This window comes from Lepisma saccharinum, chromosome 11, assembly GCF_977018435.1.
Source record: "Lepisma saccharinum chromosome 11, izLepSacc3.1, whole genome shotgun sequence".
Lineage (NCBI taxonomy): Eukaryota > Metazoa > Arthropoda > Insecta > Zygentoma > Lepismatidae > Lepisma > Lepisma saccharinum.
The window spans coordinates 87,673,889-87,698,225 of NC_139239.1; positions in this window are offsets into that span (position 1 = coordinate 87,673,889).

The following is a 24,337-nucleotide window of genomic DNA, read 5'->3' on the forward strand; positions in this document are numbered from 1 at the left end:
TGATTGTGGAATGGACCGATTTGTTATATTTATGTAGAAGTTCTGGAAGAATATTAAGCCATTTATAATTACCTTGAAGTGTAAATTGTTTATACATAAGATTTTTTAGGGTTTTGTTGAATCTCTCTACAATTGAGGCCTTGAGATCACTGTAACTCGAATAATGTTTTATTGACTGGCTTTTAATAAATTGTTGGAACACAGAATTATAGAATTCTTTGCCATTATCTGTTTGCAAATAGCGCGGTGATCTTCCACTCTGATTGATGATTGTCCTGAAGGCTTCTGAAACATATTTTCCAGTCTTGGATTTGAGTGGCACAGCCCAGGCAAATTTTGAAAATGTATCTATGACTGTGAGTAGATACTTGTAGCCCTTGTTGATTTTGTCTAAGTTTTTCAGCTGTCCACTTGCCATTTCAATCAAGTCGCTCTGCCATAAATCATCTATGCCTTTTGTGACCACTGGCAGTCTCTTATAATTATGTCTGGCTTGTCTCTGTAATTCATCAACAATAATTTGTCTAGACATAATATGAAAACAAGAATATTGCAACTATGAGGTGTTCAGCAGCTGATACTACAGGATTTTCTAAATAAAATTTGTCTCCTATTTGTATATGAAATTCCAGAGAGCCATCATCTTCAGCATTAAATGTTTCTAATGTATTGGGATCTGTAAAATCCTCTAACTCTACACTGGTGATTTTTTGTTTGTTGTCAGCATTTGTTATTGATAAGGTGGGGTAGTGGTGTGCCTGTGGTTGTAGCCAATATTTGATCTTGATTGGTCTCAGTGTGCCCCCAACAAAAAAGTGGTAATAAAATTGAGCAGGGGACAGCATATATATTTTGCCGCCTGGTGTAAATGGTGAATCATATTCTTTGCTGGGGATGTTGTACAATTCAAGAATTACTGTATTTTTTGGATTCTCAATTATGCCGGTTATTTCTTTTTCTGCTGTAAGCAATCTGCTTGTTACAGATCCAAGGTGCTCATTGAAGGTCCTAACAACATCATCATGGCCTGGCTTGATTTTTATGTCCACAACAAGTTTCTTGTATTGTTGCACAATCTCTTGAAGCTGGGTGGCAAAAACAGACAGAGCATTTGCTTGATTGGATTCCATGGTCCCTAGCTCTTGCTTGATATTAGCTACTATTTGCTGTAAATTTTCAACAACTGCCAATTTTGAAATTTGAGCAGTAAGATCATGGACTTGTCTTCTGATATCCTCAAACAGGGCATGCAGTTCATTAATATGTTGATTAGTTGGTAGAGTGGCCACTGTCTGAGTAAGTTGTTTGATCTCTGTCTGGATATTCTTGATATCTTCTGATTTCAATATGCGATTCACTGCTGTCTTAATATTTTTAAGTTCCTGTGATGTAGGCAGATTTGATACAGTATTTTGCAAAGATTCAAGTGCCAATTCCACGTTATTTAATTCAGAAGCATCAACCACACCACGCATAGCATCTTGGAGCAGGGCTATATCTGCCTGAGTGGGTGTTGGATGTTGTAAAATTTCAAGTTTTGTTTGGATATCATCGATCAAGTGATGAAAATGAGATAGTTCAGATTCAGTGTTGAGGTTTTCAAGCTTTGTGATTTGTTGCTGGACACTGACAAGTGTGTCTACAATACCAGGCAGGCGAGATTCTAGAGATTTTTGTACATTTGTCAAATCACTTTGCACTGCTGCTATTGTACCCTCAAGATGGGTTATGGTACTTTGAATTTTTCCAAAATCTTCATATGTTTCAAGTTGCAGCTTAATATTGGCAACACTCCGAGTTATTGCACTCAAAGCATTAGAAGATGGCAAGTTGTTCATAAAATTTTCAAGTGTCTCAATTTTTTCTTTAACCTCGGCTATGGCATTGTTCAAGGGGTCCAGATTAGGTATCTGGAGTGATTGAATCTGTTCCTTTAGAGTGGAAATCACTAGATCAAAATCTTCTTGTGATTTTATGCTTTTGACAATTGTTTGGAGCTGTGCCTGGACATTATTTATTTGCTCTGCCAATTGTTGTTTCAATTGCTCAGAGTTGGTGGCATGGGTCTTAAATTTGGCTTGAAGAGCTGCTACAGCTTCTTCTAAACTTTGAAAATTATCCAATGTGGCCAAATCAGTATATTTCTGAAGCAATAATTTGAGTTCTGAGTCAATTTTAAGAAGAGGGTCCATGCATTGTGATTGTAAATTTGTAATTTCTAGTTGAAGACTGGCATTGAGTGTGGTTTGTAAAGCTTGTAAATCACTTCTTAATTTCTTGACTCTGACATCAAGCATCAGAATCTCATCACTGTGATCTTCATGTCTTGTAGGGCCAAATCTATCATTAGGCATTTTTGTTTTAGTGGTTATTTATTATTGAATATCTAATTCTTAATTCTATAAAAAAAGGTATAAGCTTGTCATAGGATCCAGGCACCTCAATATATAAGCAGTCACCAGCAGAAACAGTATATACAGTGCCAGAGACCATGTTTGAGTGCTTAATTCTATAAATATTTCTCCCTATTGAAATCTTGACATTACCCTCAGGGGTTGTAATAAATTGCAATTGACCACCTACAGGTAATTGGTAATGATTTAAATTATTGTTAAATATGTACAATGTTTTACCTGTTTCATCATCAACATCTGTAAGTATGCTGTTCAGATGAATAATTAACAAACACTTAGTTTAGATATTATATCAGAAGAGGGTTGTGGTGTTGGCAGGTCCATAGTAGCCTGTTTTTTGAACCCAAATAAGTTCATAGGCATGTTTATTTATTTCAAATCATGCTCTGTAATTGGGCATTGATTGCCATTTTTCAAATCACAATGACCCCATGGTAGAGTATGTATGCCACATGACAAAATGCATCTCTTATCATCATGTGGGTCCAGAGCCACTTTTCTTACAACATTTGTAGTCAACAAGTGATCCACACTCTGAATTCTGCATTCTGATGTTCTGATTGTGCTACATGATTTGAGACAATTTTTGTAATCTTCAAATTCAAGCTCTTCGTCTACAGTCACTCTGCCAATGCCCTTGGCCTTTTTGGCAACAACACCACTACATGTTTCAAAACTGTACATCTTGGCCCTTACCGCAGCAAATGCCACAATAACATCACCAAGTGTCTCATCTTTTAACTTGCCAGGCACCTTTTTGTTGTGGTGTTGAATCTTTGAATGTTCACTGGTATCAAAATATTTAAACAATTCAGGCTGTGTTATATCTTGATAAACATCTTCTGTCTGAATATCAAGAGCAAAACTATCTGTGTCCATGTACATCAGTTTTACACGATCCTTATAAAGAGGCTTCAACACATCATAATACAATTTTAACATGTGTAATTTGGCCAATTCCAATATTGCAGCCCCTACATAACTAGGCTTATCAAACTTAATCTTTGTTTTTTTCATGTTGAAAAGTGCCATATTCTCATCATAAATTCTTCTGTAATTGAAGTTGGGCTTTGCAATCAATTTTTTTGCTCCGGCTGGGGTCAGTAATTATTTTAACATCAATATGTTTTCTGACATTTTCTATTGTCTTGCCATATACAGAATTGACCATCAATTTAAACAAGGTCTTATCAAATTGGCTCATTGCAGATGTTCGAAGCTCTGTGTTTGTATCAATATATGGGTTCAACCATCTTGAGTGCCTGAACCTCAAAACTTTTCCAACTTTGGTCACTTGAACACCATGATTCATCAGGAACTGGAGGTTTTCGTAATATATGACATAATCCTGTTTCGGCTCTAGAGTCATCATCAATTTCTTCTGTTTAGAGCCAGGTGAGCACTCAACCTCAGGAATTGGGGGCAGATCAGAAAATGTGTTGTGTAAATCATCAGGAATTGTCAGATCAACCTCTATGAACAGGCCATAGTTACTGTCATCAAAATCCTGAAGATCTTCAATATTGAAATCTTAAACCCACTCAAGCCCTGCATATAGCAGTTTATCCATCATAGCATAACCATAGAGGCTATTGGCATCTACATACAGTATATAATTTGATGGCAGTGCTGGATCATAATCAGGAATATATTTGTTATATGCTCTGCCATATCTCTGAGAACATTGCACCATGCCTCCTCTTATACATTGCTAGATAAACAAGTACATATCTTGATCTTGGATTAGATCCAATTGCATTTTAGTGTTTAAAAACATTGCAGACCATGCTAGGCCCGGAGCACTGTAAAAATACATTGGATTCAGCTTATAATTTTGCATGGAAGATTTTCTGAATGCCTGAAGTATATCAGCTAAGAGGGTCACATCAAGTTTTAAATATGCCTTGTGATAATCACCAAATGTCTTGCATTTTAAATTGTTCCACATCAACTGGGCATGGTGATAATCATCATCAGTGATTCCAGATGCTCTGATTTTGCTGTAAAACTCTTGTTGTGGTGGCAGAGAACACTCATCAAATTTAGAAAAATCTGTAACATAATCATATGGATATACACCCTTCCGCCTAATTAATTTCAGGTCATGATTTGGAAACAAAGCACATGTGATTTTGAATTGATCATCAGATAATTGTGTGGCCAGTGTAGTCAGGCTAGCAGACAGAATTCTGTATGAATCAAGAAATCTTAAGTGAATAGGAACACCATTAACTTTAATTATTTTGCTAATGGCAATATATTTCTCATTATTCTCTGCTAAAATATTTAAATTCTGCTTGTCAAACCCCTCGTACCTGATGAGATGATGGAAATCATAATTGGATGCACCATGGCAAAATATGGGGACAAATTTTGGTCTCTGGATCTTAATATTACAGCTATTACACAGGGCCATTAAGAATTTACCATATGTATGAGAATGGTGTTTCACCTTGATATTTTTATCTGAAAATTCAGAATCACATACCGGGCATTTTTCTACATTGTTGAAATCTTCAATCTGTTTCTCTGTTAAAGGCAACATGGGTTTTGATTTTAATAAGATATTAGATGCTATGTCATGGCACTCATTTTCTATTCTATGTGCAAATTTTTGATGGAATCTGGTCCCATGTATAAATATTCTTTACTAACAACACCATCCTGTACAACAACATAATAAAAACTGGAAGGTTCATGTAACTGGTATGATGTAATTGAAGGTTCATCAGGATCTGGGCTACAGAATGCAAGAGGTTTGAGATTTGATTCAAAATCACAGACTATATATGCTGGGTGTTCCAACAAGGCCTCAAACTTTTTGAATTTGGCATTTTCACTTGGATTAGGAATAAGCATATGAACAGGTTTATGGTTGCCACAGTATTTCAGATGCTCAATTAACTTGTTTTTAGCAATTTCTGTATTCACTTCCCGAACCCCATTCACAATTTTTCTACCATCGAATACAGTTAAACATTTTCTACACAAATTGAATATTGTCTTAGATTTGTCTAGTTTTGTTCTAATTAAAGCTTGAAGATTATGTATCAGAGTATAATGGTATGTGCCATCCCCTTCAATTAAGAGCAGATCAATCGGAACAGCAGAATCATCATCAAGTGTACTGATTCTGAGAGGTGCTATCAAGCAATTGCCACGGCCAGTAGAACAAGTAAATACATTAATAGATAATTGTTTACCGTTGATATCCCTGGCCTTTTTTTCAAATTTATCAATATTCTGAACAGACATTAATATTCTAAGCCTTTCATTGCTTCATTAAAAATATGTTCATGCTGTTTATAATAACTTATTCTCTCAGGATTCCTTAAAACTGGAAACAAAGCAGCTAAAATACACCACAAAAAGCATTTCTGGTCGGTATTTTCTATGTTAACCACGGCTCTTTTGTTTTAATATTGGCAGGTAATGGCAGATATGTAGATCCTTGTAATGGGCTGAATTCAGAAATATTAATATATAAATTGTGTGGAGATCCGCATAGGCTCCATCCAGACTCTTTTCCAGCAAATTCAGAGTGTTTAATATTCAATTGATCTATCAAACTGCTTATTATTTTGTCTGAATTTGCATTTGAATATACCGGTACAGTTTTTGTTATGTGGGGCTGTGTAAATTTTGTGCCATTTTATTTCTTATATTGTGTAAACAATTTGAGGGACAGCTTATAAGAGCCATTTTGTGCATTTAGAATAGCCTGCACATCTGGATTTATACTGTTCAAAAAATTCTTAATATCACATCTTGGCTCTGATACAAAACGGTGATCCCTTAATTGGCCGTTAAAACTGCTATGGATGGGTTCATAGCGTGGCTGCTTTGCCGGTCTAGCTTTAAGAGGTGTTTCATGGTTCCTTTTCAGACCAGATGTAGATGGTTGTGGGGGCAGTGTTGATAACTGTGCAGAACAAGAGCCTACATGTCTATTGAAATATGCCTTGCTAAATATTTTATGGCATTTGGGGCATATTTTTGTGGGAGTTCCATATTTGCCTGGGTCACAATTTTTTGGGTGCCTATCAAAATTGGGGCTGGATATATTTTTATTACACTGATTGCAATATTTTTGATTTGGCATTTTTGTTGTTGGTTTATTATATAAGATTTCCTGGGGTTCAATTCAAAATTTTGTACTTAATATATATATATTTTGTTCAGCTGTGTGCTTTGTTTATTTCTTGTATATATTTAATATGTTGATATTATTAATTTTTATCCTCGGTTTATTATATACATTTTTTTGGGTTTTAAATCAAAACTCTATGCTTACTATGACAGGTTGTAAAGTTAATAGCCTACAAGTGGAAAAAGAGAATAAATATTGATCTACACTGATCTAGCACAAATACCTGCACAGACATGCATGTCCTAGAAAGGCAATAACCTTACACTGTGTTATGTATTGATTTTTGTATAACAGGCTGGGACAGATATAAGCCTGACTCTAAATATGAGTGGATTACAACAAACAAGCTGGATGTAACAAATATCAGATTTTTTATACAAAATATAAACCCTTTTGTTCAATATACCAGAAATATATTTAATATGAATAATAAGAAATGTTATATATTAAACCAAACAGGCCTGTAGTATGAAAAGCACTGTAACAACACATCTGTACTCCTCAGCCACTCTCACAATACTGGCTGATATGTAATTCAAAATCTCTTTATATACCCTAAGCCGGTCCGAGAAGAAAAAAACAGGAATTTCCCGTGAATTTTGATTTTACGGGAAATTCCCGAGGGCTCATATTTTTCACGGGAATTTCCCGAGAGCTTTTATTAAAATTATCTGTGAATTCCACGATACACTCCCTGATGACACTATATGTAGTATTATTCTTATAGGTGAAAAATCATATGTTTATGATGTAAGAAATGAGAGAGTTACAGAGCAATTCTAGAAAGTCTCTGCATATTACATTGTTTTAATATTAGATAAACAAATTGAACCTGGTATTCAATTGAACTTAAACCGGAAGTAAATATGTGTAGGTGGGTGTGGGTTTTATGAGGATTTTTGCTTAATTTCAAGTGTATCCAAAACAATATCAAGAGGGCATAATTTTAACAAGCTTGTGGACAAAAATCTGGCTGATGCAACTTTTGTAAGTGTGGGCAAATCAATCTGAGGGGCTCATCATTTGTACACTGTAGTTTCGGGAAATTCCCGAGGGCATTTTTACAAAAATCTTGGATTAGACAGGGTGCTACACTTGAGCAAAAAGCTCATATGAGCATGTTGAGCTTGTTTTAAGTGTAGCCAAATCTGCTTGAGGGGGGCTCATCATTTGTTGAGTTTATATTATAGCCAATTACACTACTTTTGCATGTCACGCCACTACCACGTTCCGAGGTATCATCGATCTCTCTTTGCATGTCACGCAAGTTAGGTTCCACGATGTAGATACTTCCTTCCACTGCCATATAGTTGCAAATAGATGTACTTGGAGAACATGAAAGCCGCAAGTATGCTGCCATCTAGTTGCAAATAAATGGATAAAAGATTCATTACTCAAAGATTTTATAAGTCTTCCGGTAACAATACGATTAGCTGAAGACATATGACACAGCGTTCTCGAGTTCACGTAGCTGATTCCTAGACGTCGCATATTGTTAAAATACCTTTCTACTTGTATATTTCTCATACCGCCATTATGTAACTAATTAGTTTCAACCACAAACAGTATAAAAAGATTAGTTAGTACATATGCTAATATGGAAATACGCAAGTGCAGTATCTTCGGTTCAGATAAATGGACCAAATTGATACTGGGGTATATAGCAAAAAATTTTAAAATTAAAACAGATTATATACACACTTAGAAAAACAAATAGATTTCGCTTTAATTATTAAAAAAGCAAAATTTTTAAAAGAAATATGGGGAAATTATCTAAATCTTACGATTTTTGTGAATTTTGCCCTATAGAAATGAGTGATTGAGCTTTGATAAAAAAAACATAATTATTTTTTACACTATAAAAGTGATAAAATTTGTAATTTTTAGATATTTTTATCTTGCAAAATTAGCTGAAATAGGGGGAAAATGAATAAATACAAATAAATGTTCCAGAATAGACATATTACCCTACTCCAACTCTTATATATTAGGCCTCTATTGAGATATTGGTTCGGGGAAGGGGATTCTGAATTAAACGTTGTAGGAAGCAGTATCTAAATCTAGGTCTTAGAGTTATTTTAGTCAGGTATTTTAGTTAGAGGGGGGATTGAGCACTAAATAATAAATACAAATAAATGTTCCAGAGTAGACATATTACCCTACTCCAACTCTTATATATTAGGCCTCTATTGAGATATTGGTTCGGGGAAGGGGATTCTGAATTAAACGTTGTAGGAAGCAGTATCTAAATCTAGGTCTTACAGTTATTTTAGTCAGGTATTTTAGTTATAAGGGGGATTGAGCACTAAATTGAGGGGTATCCAATTCTTGTGTATTGCTATTGTCTTAGACTGTTGCGGAAGTTCTGGTGTGGAGACTGAGAATTAATATTTTGGAGGAGGCAATGTCCACTCTTCAATATCAACAGCAAGTCTAAAACTGTAATGGAAATTTGGTCGTAGGATTGAATATTACATTTAAAGGGGAGAGAGAGGAAGCTTTCGATAAAGTGTTAAATCTTAGATTGTTATTGGATTTCTTTAGTGTGGTAGAGTTCGAATATTATATTCTGGGGACTATATTCAGCAATATGGTATCCATACGTTTTCAGCGTCGAATGTGCGAGAAGAAAAGCTGGAACAGGGTAAATAAGCTAGATGCTAAGAAAGTATAGACACCACATTTAAATAATATTCTTGAAAGCCTGCAAAGACATGTGTGAAAAAAATTTCTTCATCGCTTCGCTCGCAATGGTGTGTTGCAAGAATTTGTATTTGGCGATTTAGTGAGGGGAATATGAAATTTTATATTATAACTGCATTGCAAGACATAAACGACATTCTCGATATTCAATAATTACATCACTTCTTAAAATATAATGCTTAGTGTTGGTATACTGATTAATTTAAAGCAGGTGCATCATTTTGAACAAACATATATTGAATCCGCGTTTCTAAATTCTTGTGACAGGAAAATTTTACTTTAAACAGTTACATTTTACTGAAGATTGAATCCATGTAATTATTGTTATGGGTAACTAAAATTATTCTTACTTCAAGAGAAGTGAGATCTCTGAAAAAAGAATAGCATTATATTATCACCCTGAGCTTAAGAATTTCTAGCTTGCGTTCTGTAATATTTGGTGAAACAATAATTGAATCGGTCATACGGCTGGAGAATGTTATTTGGTTTGCCAAGGTTAAATTTTGTGTCTTCATCTTAAGTTGTGTAACAATTTATATTAAACACACTCACAAACACTACTTATACGCATATTTACATAATTTAATTTACTACATTTAACCAATGAATGTGCTAGCATTGGGTTATTTCGAAAATCGAACAATAATAAAATATGGACAGTTTAACATGGTATTTAATTCAAATAGTCATACATTATTACGTATTCATCCCAACTATTTTGAGAGAATTATGATGAACGATTTTAGGAGCGGTCTTGAGTGATAGACATCCCTGTTTAGGGAAGAGAGGCAGATAAAGTATAGTGTTCAGTAAAGCTAAGAAAATAATTACTTTTCGTAGACACGCTGTCGTAATTGAATACTTTGTGGGATTACGATATGGTTTGAGGGCGCGAATGATATGATTTTGGGGGACGCACACATGATTTGGGGGAATGCGCCATTGGCCTTGAGGGGGATGGGCACCCCTGGTTCCTCAACTGTAATTGCAGTTCAGTAGGAAATCATTGATTTTCAGTAGATTTCCGAGAGACACGGTAAAGTGCTACAATTGATAACGGTAGATTGTGTCTACTGTAAACAGTAGAAATTACATAGGTTGATAACGACGATGAGAATGAAACAGAGGTAAAAACAAAGACAATGAAATGCAGAAGCAACGTGGAACAAACAGGAACGTAGAATGTATAGCAGCGAGACGCAAAAGTTGATTAAGTGATTGTAGCGTCAATTTCAGTTTAGAGCTCATACTTGACATTCCTACATGAGCTCAATATAAAAACTACTTACAATGAGAGAATTGAATTGAGTTTGACTCTCACGTGATATATCGTCGAAACTGTTGTTTCACACTGAACTGTGAAGGGATCAATATTCAATTCGATTAATTAGTGAATAGTGATATGCTGAGATTTTGTAACTAGATGTGCCGAATGGCTGAGTGTATAATAAATTGTGGACATATTGAATTGAGTTAATATATTTGAAAAATCTTATAATGTGCGATTTTGCATGAAATTTATTACTTGAATCTACATCGCTTTATTGCAAATGCTACAAGACATTTTATGGGGTGTAAAATTCTGTGTTCGATTTGCCATTCAGTTAACCCTGCGATTATTCTTTTTTATTAAACCGAGAAATTATTTATTGTATTTTACTTATTGCAAGAATTCGTATATTATTTGGTTTGCGAAATGTAGAGAAATATGTTAGTGTTTTTCATGTTCTTACGAGAAGACAAATATGTATTATGAAGAAAAAGTAAAATAAATATTAAGCACAAAAAATTGCAAATAGTATTTATTTGTTTTGTTTCGTAATCATTTTCCATAAATTAAAAATCTATAACTTTCTCCGTACATGACATTTCATTGAATATAACAGATGGATAATTTTTATGCAAATGTTTGTAAAATGATGAGAAATTTAGAAATATATTTTGAAAAATCATTAAAATAATATTGAAAAATCATTAGAAAGTTGTGTTATTTTTTAAAATAGATAATATGTTTATTTCCTTAAATTATTAATTAAATATAATACATAGTTGCTCTATATAATAATAGTAAAAATAGGGTTAATCGAACAAAAGTCAAATCTAAAATCTTCGTCGTGTGAAACTGATAGCTTATCAACGAAACACTTTTACCAATTAAAAAAAAAATTGAAGTTTTTTTTCCTCGGAAATTACTGGCTAGTGCACGCTAGAACCTTGCCATACCAATATCTATTGTACCACTAAAAGACGCCACGTCACAACCTCAATTTTCCAACCTGTAGCCTATCCATGTAAAACGACTTCGACGTAAATATAGTAGATTTTGCTTAAATGTTTTGTGACATTCATATCACCTTTCTTTAATTAGCTAAAAAAAAGAACGTTTGAGTGTGTTATTTATAAAGAGGCGGGTGCACATTATATTTCAAATTGACATTGAACGATTTCGTCTTGATGTACGAAAGAACAAACTCGTGGGGTAGTGGTTATAGCACTGAGTAGTCACACTAATGGTCGTAGGTTAAAATCCCCACGGTGGCAAAAACATTTCGCTAGATTTATTTTTTCCTCATTGTTACTATTTGAATTAGTCTTATTTGAAATTAACAACGTAAGATTATATAATTAAAAAAATAACGAATTAACTTAATCATTATCTCAACAAATAAAAGTTCATCTCTAATTTAATTAATGAAAACTGGGCCTCCCCCATGGCGCAGTGGTAGCGTCATTGCCTTGTAATCAAGGGGTCCCGGGTTCGATACCCGGTGGAGGCACAAGTGGTTCGGATCCCACTTTAAACTGTAGGTCCAGTCCCGATTAGCCTTACTGTGCATAAAGTGGACTTAAAACAGCAACTCAAACCAAACCAATTAATGAAAACTGTTGTTACATCCAAACCACTATTTTATCGTAAATGTAAATGAAATATCATCTCCCATAATGAAAACAATGTGAAAACTGTCCTAATGAGTGATATAATATTGTCAAACACATACGTGAATACATATATTTATTTCGTGAACTATAAATGGTACAATTTAATACTAATTTGAAACGATTAAAAGCAATTAAAGCGGCAATGTAAACTTTTGGGAAATCTTTCTATTGATTTGCGTTATTGAAACAATATTGAACCAATGGGGGCGTTATCTCATGTAAGAAAATGCTGCATTGGTTGAACTTCCTCTGAAGAAGACCGTGAGTCACACCTCTTGCTCTTCCGAAGCGAACTTCACTCTGATTGGAGGATCTTATATTTCACAACACTTCCTTGTTGCAGAGCTACCAACAACATAATTTAGTAAGACTTAGAGATAAAGTAAGAGTTAGTAAATTGAAACATCATTTTGAAAATTGTTAGACTAAAAATTGGAGTAGAGAGTTGTTCACTGTGGTTAAAGTCTTATCAGAAAACAAGTGTGTGTATGTGTATATATATATAGACAATTGCAATGAAATATTGAAAGTAAGATTATATGAAGAAGAACTTAGCAAAACTGAACACACAGATATATATCTTATTGAGAAAGCATTACGAAGAAAAAACAAAAGTTATTAGTGAAATGGCTGGACTTCCAGAAAAAAGTTGGATTACCACAGGCCAAATAAATCTATGACAACACCATGGAATGTGGTAAGACGTTTGTCTGATTTACGAGAAACTAGAAAGAAAAATGTTTAGTTGCTACCTAATAATATTACGTGTCTCATTGTAGGTCCATATGGTTGTGGAAAATCTACACTACTTGTAGATAATTTTCTGTTTGCCCCCAAATTGGTTACACTGGAAGAACAGACACTAATATGTATTTTCAAAAAGTATAGTGCAACCCAAATACCAGCAGCTGATGAAACTGTATGAAGGACTGGGCATAGCTACCTTTAAATCAGAAATGAAACCACTTGACCATTGTCTTGGAAATTCAGTTGTAGTTTTTGATTATGTAATTTTAGAGAATCAAAATGAAGTACGAATGTTTTTTACTTAGGGTTGTCACAGGTGAACAGACTGGCTCAGTTTGTTCTGAGATTCCAAAACAGTTACTTCGTGATAATACAAATCTAGTTTTTCTGTTTCGTCAGGACCACACTAATCTTAATCATTTATATAATGACTATGTAGGATGAGATTTAAACTGCAGTCAATTTTCAAATTCTGTTCTTCCTGCTGGAACAATGATAAGTTTAGATTTGCCACAAATGATATGACTCAAAAACCAAACAAATAAAAATATAGAAACAAAACTAACAATTTTATAAATGTTTAGTCATTATAAGATACGGTTTATGTTATAAATAACCTATAAACACAAATGACAAAACTTAATATTGAAGCCAATTTGAATTTACGTTAGTATCTGGCTAAAAGATTTAAAGGCTGGAAATCTGAGAATAGAGGGTACTATGAACAACACAAACGTCAAGATCAATGTTATCAGTGGTCTTGGTAGAGAAATTAAGGGTGTCACAGCACAAAATAATAACCTCATAAATGAGCTTGTGCCTCCTGCTGCTAGAAATTATGCAGATTTTCCTCCTACACCATTACCTAGTATTCATACTCCTCTAGTACTCCAACAACCACCTATTAAGGCCACATGAGATTCAGAAAGAAATGAGTTAAGTCCCTTGGCAAGATATTACCTGAGTACTAGACATTTTTACAGAGATTAAGTGTTTGGATTATATCCAACTATAGAGCCTAATTAGGGTGTAGTTTGGAAAATTTGGAAAATCTGGAGTTCCATTTCAAGGAGATGACGTAAAAATAAATTTGAGTGGAATAAATAGCTGGTCCAGATATCCTGGCACTGTGGGACTGTGGGAACTCATCACCAAGAAACATCCTAGAGATTATACAGATGGGATTACCAGAGTTACTCAGAAATTTTAATACTGTCTGATGCACTACAACAAAACAATAGTACTAGTGAGAAAAGAGTTAAATCTATCAGTGGAGACAAATACAAAAAATTGATTAAACCTATATGGAACCAACTTAAAACAGGTAGTGGCATTGAACACTACAATACTCTACCAAAAGTTTTTGTGCGGGTGGATGATGTGAGAAAACTCATAGATAGATTGTTGGTCATAGTAGGAGAAGAAAATGCTGGTAATAATAATTTCCATAATGAAAAAATAGGCATTGTGGATATGATTAGTGCTAAACTAGCCAATTTTCTTGTAAATGACAGTAAAGGCATAGGATACTTAATTAAAATTATTAATACTCTACCTCCCAAACTATTTAAGGATCAGTGTTTAGTTAATGAAATTATTAACAAACTTCCTTTCGAAATGCACTTACCTGGTTACCAATACTGTGGTCCAGAGACTAAACTAGAACAAAAACTGGAGATAGGAGAAAAGGATTTAATCCTTTGGATACAGCTTGTAAAGACCATGACATTGCCTACAATAGTCACAATGACCTTAGTATTCGTCATAAGACTCATCAAAAATTGGAACAAGTAGCATTTGGAAGATTAATCAGCAAAGAAGCTGAACTAGATGAGGAAATACGTCATAATCTGGCAATGGAGAAGAGATTCAAGGGTATTAATGCTTTGAGAAAATATATAAAAAAGAACCATTATCCAACTATGATACTTCAGAGGTGTTTCATGTCAGATTCCTTACTCTTCAATTGACCATATAAAATTGAGTGTGGAGTAGTCAATTTGGATAGTTTTAAAAATCAAGGCACCCACTGGATTTGTTTTTACAAACAAGCTAACATAGCTCATGTTTTTTACTTTTTTGGTGGAATACCACCATCAGGCTTAGTTAGTTACCTTTATTATGGTTTTGAGGATGTAAATTGTGGCCACTTATGTGTTTCTATGCTGAAATTCTTCTCTAAAATAAATAGACCAGCAATTAAAGATTTACAGAAATCATTGTGGCATCTAAAGCATCATGGCAGTATTCCATCTCACTAGTGAGACTTCAATACTATAGCTTAGCTTACACAATGATATTCTCTATCCTAAATCTATAGCTCTACGGGCTTTCTACAGTATATATATCTTATTCCCAATATCACAGAAAACAATAATAGGGTTGAATCAGGAAATGATGTTTGAAGATAAATCTTCTGCTCGCATTTTATTTTTCAAATGTAGTTCTGACATTATATTCATTTTGTAATTATTTTAATTTGTTCATATATTGCTTCGCTTTTACGTCACTTTATAATTAATCACAACTATGAAGGTTGATGATAATCCCATTAAATGGATGAAGGAACACTTAGAAAAGAGATTGCCAGACCAGGACTGGAACCCAGAGCCTAAAGCGGATAGGTTGGGGAAGACCGTCCATAACTCCCGGCTACAAAATGTCTTATAATACTTGTAATTGCTCCGGAGTATTTTTTTATCTGTTCATGCCTAATACCTGCTTTCGGACACTTAATTTATAAGTGACGTTAAGAGGAGGGACACATCTCGTTGAAATGCCAATCTGGGTGACGAAATTGTGCCTCAACACGAAATGACAATGCAATTTTCATTCAATACACTAAAAATGCTGACCAAGGCAAACTTCATTATATATTAATAACACTACACACGTAATCCTCTAACAGGGTTGTCTTCGGAATAAGGTTCACAAGGCTTAATAGAAATATTATTCACTACAAAGCAATAGCTATAAACATTAGATAAATCTCAAATGGGGGAATTCACCATAAGAGATGTGCAGCAGGTAAAACAAAATATATATGTAAGGATGAGATGTGTAAGTTTCTATGTGAAAATTGACTGAGTGGTAGCACTAGACCCTTTAACGTCAGGGGTCCCAGGTTCGAATACCGGCCTGGACATTTTTGTTATTTTTGAATGTTCTATTTAGAATATGTTCACTCATCTTCATCGTCGCGATTGCCCAAAAGTGGCAGAAAGCGACGCTAAATAACAAAATTAAAAATATATGTGAAAACCAAAAGGTGAATTAAGAGCTGATAGGTAAAATTTATTTCATGAGCTATGTTCGATATAAGTTCTGTTAAGATGTCAAACCTGTAGTAAGCTAATAGCGAAGTTGTGTGAATGATTCACGATAAGCTTCTATCACATTTAATCTAAGCTCACACAAAAATAGCGAATGAGTGACCCACAGCAATGAAAAGCAAAGAAAGCACTTAAGCTGTACATTTCTGCAAATGTCATAATTTAAACTCTAAAATAATGATTCTTATGTGACGAATAGTATCATGTTGTAAGCCAGTGGGGATTTAAGGTGCTTTTCGTTTTGTTGCTTTTCGAAATCATTTTCGTTGTTACCATTCTTAATATAGGCAGCATTTTGCGATAAGTTTTTAATTAGTTTGGGTTTTTGTTTCAAGTCCATTTTTGCACAGATAGACTAACCGGAATGGGATCTACAGTTCAAAGTGGGATCCAAACTTTTATGTGTGTTCACCGGGTATGGAATCCAGGACCCCTTGATTGCATGGCTTGACGTTATCACTACGTCATCGTGAAGTCCCTTCGTAATGGGTTACATCTGCATGGATTAATATAAATTCATTTTAAACATATTTCGGACACTAAATAGTCATTATCACCAGACTAAAAATTATTTTTTTGCGAAAATACGAGGACTACCTATCGCTCTTCTCTTGTTACTATTCATTGGAAAATAAGAATTATTTCATTTCACTCTCAAGATCTATCTTTGCTATTGATTGACGAAACAACAATGCTTCAAACTCAGGGGCCTATACCGAAGGTTAAATGTTTGTTATTTCAAACCATTGTTCTACCAGTCTCCGTTAATTGCGATGATAAACATTAAAGATGTGATACGGTAGGTGGAGGTGAGATGAAGACCAGGTTCTAAACGCAACTATTCAACTGTGAAGCGCGTTACGCTAACTAATTTGCTACGGGTTGGTTCTTTCGTGAATGTCAGTTCATGAAATCACTCTATTCGTCATTCAAATTATTGAGTTAGCAAAGCATTGTAAAATAACGAAAACAGAAAACAACAACATATACACTTATCATTACCCAGCAAATCCACACACAAACCCCTTTTGGCATTCGTTTTGCACAATGGCCGTGGGGATTAAAAATCGTCCATTTCCTGGTTCAGGCCGAGACAATTCAGGTGCCTTATCAAAGCTGCCCTGAAACAAGCAGGGTTTCTAACTCACTTCGCCAAATGGTCTACTATTACCTTTGCTGTTGTTTGTACAACATTACCCAACAGGTTACCTGAAACAGCCAAATGTATCATCAAGACCATGGAGCTAAGAATACCAGTAGTAGAATATGAAACAAATTATGGCCTCAAATACAAAGCAAATATTCTAAAAAATCCACAAGTTTTTCTTGGCTTTTACACTTACCAGTGTGTCCAAAAACAAGCCTCTGGTGGACATTATGAATTTGACGCAACTAATCAGTTCAGAAGTATACGGTATGATATGTCAGATTTTGTAATTGTGTTGTTTCTGACTGGGAGAGAGAACAGTCAACAAAAAGATTCTAGCAAATTTGATGATTGCAATATTTAAAATATTTATCTGAAAAATGGACGTAATGAGATTTTCCCTAGTGAAAATTATAATCTGGATATAGCACAAGATGACTTTCTTTAATTATATGTGGCTTATACTTTTTACAACAGAGTAACTGAAGGAAACATAGATGTATACTACACTCGTAGTGAATTTAAAGCACACTGACCAAGGTTTGTTATTAACACATAAAAAAAAAGAAGTGTTAGTCAATGATAGAACTAATATCAAAGTTGTATGTGAATTCCATGAGCCTCTGCCTGACAACACTTTATGTAGTGTTATTCGTATTGCAGAGAAGACTTTTGTTTATGATGTGAAGAATGAGAGTGTGAAAGAAGAATTTTAGTTGTAAAGAAAACTCTCTTGATTGTTAATATTATTTGTACCAAATATTATAAAATTGAACTCTTAAATAAGAGTATTTTATAAGTAACATATTTGCAGTATTTACTAAATCTGAACAAATATAAGTATCTCAAGAATAACTAGTAATTAAGTAGTCTGTAGTTTTTCATTCCTAAGAAACTACCTTCACACCAATCTCTAACAAAACTAGCCGCCTGTTTGGAGCATAACCCCAAGTATACTCACAACCAATCAACAGAGTGTTACATTACTCTCAGGGCAGAATTCCCAAGCTAGATATTCAAGAATCTTAGTACAAGAATTTTGTATTCGTAGCAAGGTTAGACAATTTGCTAGACCTACAGATTAGCTAAATCCACTAGTATATATAAAAATAGAACTTAATTTTGGTCAAAATAGGATATGGTATCAAACAAACTTGTTCACAAAACAAATAAACTTCCTCTACTTAGAGGCTCATTAAAAGCTTTGAGGCACACATACACACTTGCACAAAATAGAGCATAAAACACCCCAAGGCATACACACACACACACACACACTAAAACTGTGAAAAATATGGGCATAAAAGACATTGGCACTTCCGCCTCACTTGGATGAGCTGGAACCTTCTGGAATATACTACTATGTTAAACCCTAGCACGATGGTTTTAGAAATCGTAGCAGGGTTAAGCAATTTGCTACACCTACAAATTACCTAAATCCACTAGAAAATATGAAAACATACCTTAATTTTGGCCAAAGTAAGCTATGGTATCAAATGACCTTTTACAAGGTCGTCCGTTGAATCAATCAACATATAGAACTGACTCCACACTCTTTTTTTCTTATGGCGGAGGGTAAATAATCTGATATGAAAACTATTCTGAAATGTTTTGATTCCCAACGGTTCGATCAGAGATTCGATGTCGTGGTTAATGAGTGTTTTTTTTTTAAGCTTGCTCAAAACGTCAATATTTGTTTTCTCTTGACGCCTTTACCTTTTTTCTCCATTTCCAATTTGTGACCTTTCTGTTCTTCCAATTCCGCCTTGTTCTTTATCGCATCGATTACGGTTTTTGCTATGGCAGCACTACCATCTGATAAACTTCCCACGGCTCCCAAACCTGCTAGAATTGCTGGAGTGCGGAATATGAAACCTCCCGTGTGGGATTTTTTCCTCGAACGCTCCAATCTTTTCAATTGAGGAGTGCTGAGCAACAATTTCTTTCCGTGACTTTTGGACAAGAAGAAAAGTTTATTTAGCCTTGTTTTTGGTGAGTAACCCATGGAGGGCACCCAGAGTTTTAAGATTCGAATGCGGTACTTGGTACACAACACCTTTGGGTTTCATGATGATGCTATATATTGGGTTGGTGCGAATGAAATGTCCGGCCCAGGTGCGTCATTGCCAGAGGCCAAAAAAATGAAAACTACAATGCCTGGTTAATTACAATAGTCGCCGTCTGCAGCCACACACTTTTGCCATCGCTTAGCCAACAATTGGAATCCAAGGCGGAAGAAGTCTGGAGTCTGCGACGCAAAGAACTCCTCAACGGCATGTTGCATCGCCTGATTATCAGCGAAGGTCTTCCCTATCAGGAAGTGATCGAGATGCCGGAAGAGATGGTAGTCAGTGGGAGAGAGGTCGGGAGAATTTGCTGGATGAGGAAGGGTTTCATATTGCAACTCATGGAGAGCCTGCACCGTCCTTTGCGCGACATGTGGGCGAGCATTGTCGTGCAACATGAGGACACCATGTCTGTGATCCATTCCTGGATGTTTGCGGAGAAGTTTGAGGTGCATTTCATGGCGTTCAGCACTGTAACGATCTGCATTGATGGTTTCACCTCGCCTGAGAAAGACATGATGGATCACACCCACCATAGACCACCATACCAGCAACAACACCTTCCGTGGGTGGAGAGGTGGTTTCGGAAACTGTCCCGGACGTTGATCACGATCCAACCATTGTCTTGATCGTTTACGATTGTCATAGCAGATCCATTTTTCATCTGAAGTGACAATCCGCTGCAGGAAACCATCCGGCTATTCCTTACACTAAGAGAACTGCACACCTTTAGACGGCGAGTCTTGTTGGCCGTTGTCAAATCATATGGTACCCATGAGTCTAACTTTTTCACTTTACCGATCGCACGGAGGCGCCGAACGACAGTGGTATGGTGTATGCCTAACTCATCTGCAATGGCACGAACAATTTTCCGATTGTCCGCTTCCACGGCGTTCCTGAGGAGCTCATCCGAACATGATGTTGGTCGATGCTCACGGGACTCATTTTGCAATTCTGTGTCACCGGAACGAAATTTGACAAACCAGCGGCGAGTGGTGCGTTCATTTGCCATTCCTGGCCCAAATGCACTGTTAATGTTTTTGGCGGCTTGCTGAGCAGAATGTCCCAGTTTGAATTCGTAAAGAAAAATCACTCGCAATTGTGTGTTCTCCGTGGTGCACTTTCAGACGACCCTGTTCAGCAACGCACTGCCTCCTGACTATTTGGGTGCTCCAGCCTGTTTGCTGGACGTATACAGAGTTTATGACGTTAGACCCGTGACCTCAGTTAATCCATGTGTTGTGTTGTCGAGGTGAGTTTCCCACCAGACGTCAAAGCGGACATTTCATTCGCACCAACCCAATATATAATGGGGAAAAAATAAAAACAAAACTTTTTTGTTTCACTCAGCGCGATGATATGATCGACAATATCATTAGTCTCTGTGTTCAATGTAATCTGATCTAATGTGATCTCTCGCTTTGAGTATTGAAAGCGATGTCGTCATCTTTGCATGCAACGTCCAACAGATTAAGCCCCCGGTCTCCTTTTTCCAAGCGTTGTTCGAATTTGGTACCCGGTCCGCAGTACTGGTAACCTGGGATATGCATCTCGAACGGTAGTTTGTTTACGATGTCGTTCACGAGTCTCTTTCCTTCTGCCCATGTTCCAAATTTCGGTGGAAGAGTGTTGATTATTCCGATCAGGTATCCTATTCCTTTAATATCGTTCACAATGAAGTTGGAGAGTTTGGTGCTGTTCATATCCACGGTGCCTACCTTTACGATGTAAAAGTAGATAAAAATTGTGCATCTGAGAACAACTCTGATTTCTTGACCAAACGACTACAAAAAGTTGAAAAACTCACTTTCTCTTCCTGTTCCACGCATCATTTAGTGCGCTGACGATGTTTCACGGGGGCAAAAAGGCAGTGATGAGTGAAAGATGAGCTCTCATCCTCTCATCCTTCTCATCCCTCTCATTCTCCTCTCATCCTCCTCTTATTCTCTAATTCTTTTCTCATCCTCTCATCCTCCTCTCATCCTCTTATTCTCTCATTCTCTTATTCTCTCATCTTTTGAAAAATGAGTGCATCTTATCGTAATTTTCTAAGTCTGGGACCAAATGTTTATATATCGTGACCCCTCTCTTCTCATCCTCTCATCTTCTCATCCTCTCATCCTCTTATTTTTGAAGAATGAGTGCATCTTATCGTAATTTTCCAAGTTTGGGACCAAATGTTTATATATCGTGACCTTCGTAAACCTCTCTTCTCATTCTCTTATTTTCTTATTTTTTTTATTTTCTTATTCTCTCATTTTCTCATCTTCTCATCCTCTCATCTTCTCATCCTCTCATTCTCTCATCCTCTCATCTTCTCATCTTCTCATCCTCTCTATTTTTAGAATATTGTCGTCAACATTAGAGATGAAGTTGGAGTGCTGGAATCAACAGGGCCAAATGTTTATATATCGTGATCTTCGTAAACCTCTCTCTTGGGGGAACGATGTGGCATATACACACGCGCGCGCTCTCATCCTCTCATCCTCTCATCCTCTCATCCTCTTATTTTTTCATTCTCTCATCTTCTCATCTTTTGAAAGATGAGTGCACCTTATTGTAATTTTCCAAGTCCGGGGACCAAATGTTTATATATTGTGATCTTCGTAAACCTCTCTCTCGGGGAGGGAACGATGTCCCACACACACACACACACGCGCGCGCGCGTATGTATTGTGACGCAAACAAACAAACAAAATAATAATTGTTGTTTTTTAAGATTCCTGGCCCCTAACCCCGCCAGGGTGCGTGGTGCCCAACCCAAAAAGGTTCTAACGGCTACGGCTCTAGATAACCGCACCTCTGTAGGGTTTCACGTGTTTTTTTTTCCCCAAACTTCCATGAAACCCTACAGAGGACCTCCGTAATGCATGCACCGTGTACTAACAACTCTAGTGTTATTTGATGTTGTGATATTTTTGGATATAGAGTTTTATTGTGAGATATAGATAAAAATAATTATGTTTATTATAATATTTTCCTGATGAAGATGGAGAATATGTGTGTGTTACAAATAAAGTTGCATGCTTTTTTTTTCTAGTGTGTGTGTATGTGTTTTTGATGTTTCGACAGCATCTGAAACGATAAAAAAAAGAAATTTTATTGTTAATTTTCACGTGTAAAAACAACAACAAATTTTTTTGTGCAAGTTTTCTGATTGTCTCGTGCTATAGTGCAAAAAAGATATTGTAACTGATAACTAATGAAATTGACATTTGTAACTGATCTGAACTAGTGAAATTCGTATTGTGCTATTGTAACTAATTGTGCTAGTACAAAAAAATTCTTATTTGTGCAAGAAAAGATGTTAAAAAACTTGTTAAAACTGCTCTGTGACCCTCTCGTTCTTCACGTCGTAGGCGAAGGACTTCTCTGCAATCAGGATGACACTGCATAGGGTATCCTCGGGCAAGGCATCGTGGAACTCGCAGACGACCTTGATGTTGGTTCGATCGTTGACCACAACCTTCTTTTTCTTAGATGTGTTGATGACGGTCATGGGTCTCCGTGCTTTGAACTCGCTGGGCGTGTAGTACATGTCCACGCTTCCCTCGGTCACGCGCTTGTAAGCCGAGAACGCTTCGTAAAGTTTGAGGTAATCGTTTTTGGTCACGTCGAGGTTGTAATTCTCGCGCGGGAACACTTCGTTCCTACCGTTCTTCAGATAAACGTTCTTGATTTTGCAGTCGTCGAACTTGCTGGAATCTTTTTCCTGATTCTTGTCCCTCCCGGTCTGAAAGAGCACTACGACGAAATCTGGCATGTCGAACTGTATGTTGTTGAACTGCGTTGTCACGTCGAATTCCATGTGACTTCCCGATGCCACCTTCTGTACGCACTGGTAACTGTGAAAGTGAATCGGCACCTGTGGACTTTTCAAGATCTCCGCTTTGTACTTGAGGGCGTAATTTGTTTCGTATTCCACCACCGGCATTCTCAATTCCATGCTCTGGATGACGCACTTGGCTGCTTCGGGTAAAGTGTTGGCTATCGGCGTGGTGCCGTCCGGACCCAAAGTAGCGTATCGCATCAGTGCGTCGTTGTCGTTGGCCGCTCTTCGAAACGTGACCCTCAGTCCTCCCTTCCACATGATCTCCTTGTAGTCCGAGAAGAAACCAGGCAGCAGACGCATGGGAAAGAGCACCGTGTGACTTCTCGTCGATATTTTGGTCCCGGCTTCGAATCCCCCGGCCTGGTAGTACGCTGCGTCCGTTTTGGATAATTTCAAAGTTCCCACCGCTGTCGACGTGATGCCTGGATAATCTATTCTGTCGATGACGGTGTTATGTTTCCTCACCTCCACCTGCGAGAACAGGTGAGGCACAAAGTTGTCCACGAGTATCAAGTTTGCTGCTGCGGGAAACGCGTCTCCACTTTCTTTCTTCACCACGTCGAATTGAAGGTAGAGGTCTGCTCTGTGAGGATGAATAAACCCGTCGCCTACGTCCACGTCGTATTCGATCTCCCTGTTTGCTTCGTTCAGATTGGCGAACGTGCGACGGTTGGGAGGGAAAGATTGCAATTCGTAACTTTCGATTTGCTCCATTTCACTATGTGTGTTATTTATTATACGTTGATCTCCACGATGGCCGTCGTAGTGGCACCTGCGAAATCCACCACGTCTCCTTTCTCGTTCGTCACCACCAACTCTATGTCGTCTATGCGGTTGCGACATACTGGAAAATAGTTCGGCGAAGAGGGCGTGTAGATGATCGGTTCCATGAACTCGGAACTTGGTTTGAAAGTGGCTATGATTCCCGTCTGCTTGTGACTTCCTAATCCGTCCGAGGATTTCGTGATCATACCTTCCGCCACGTTGCAGTGTACGTTCAGAGTCT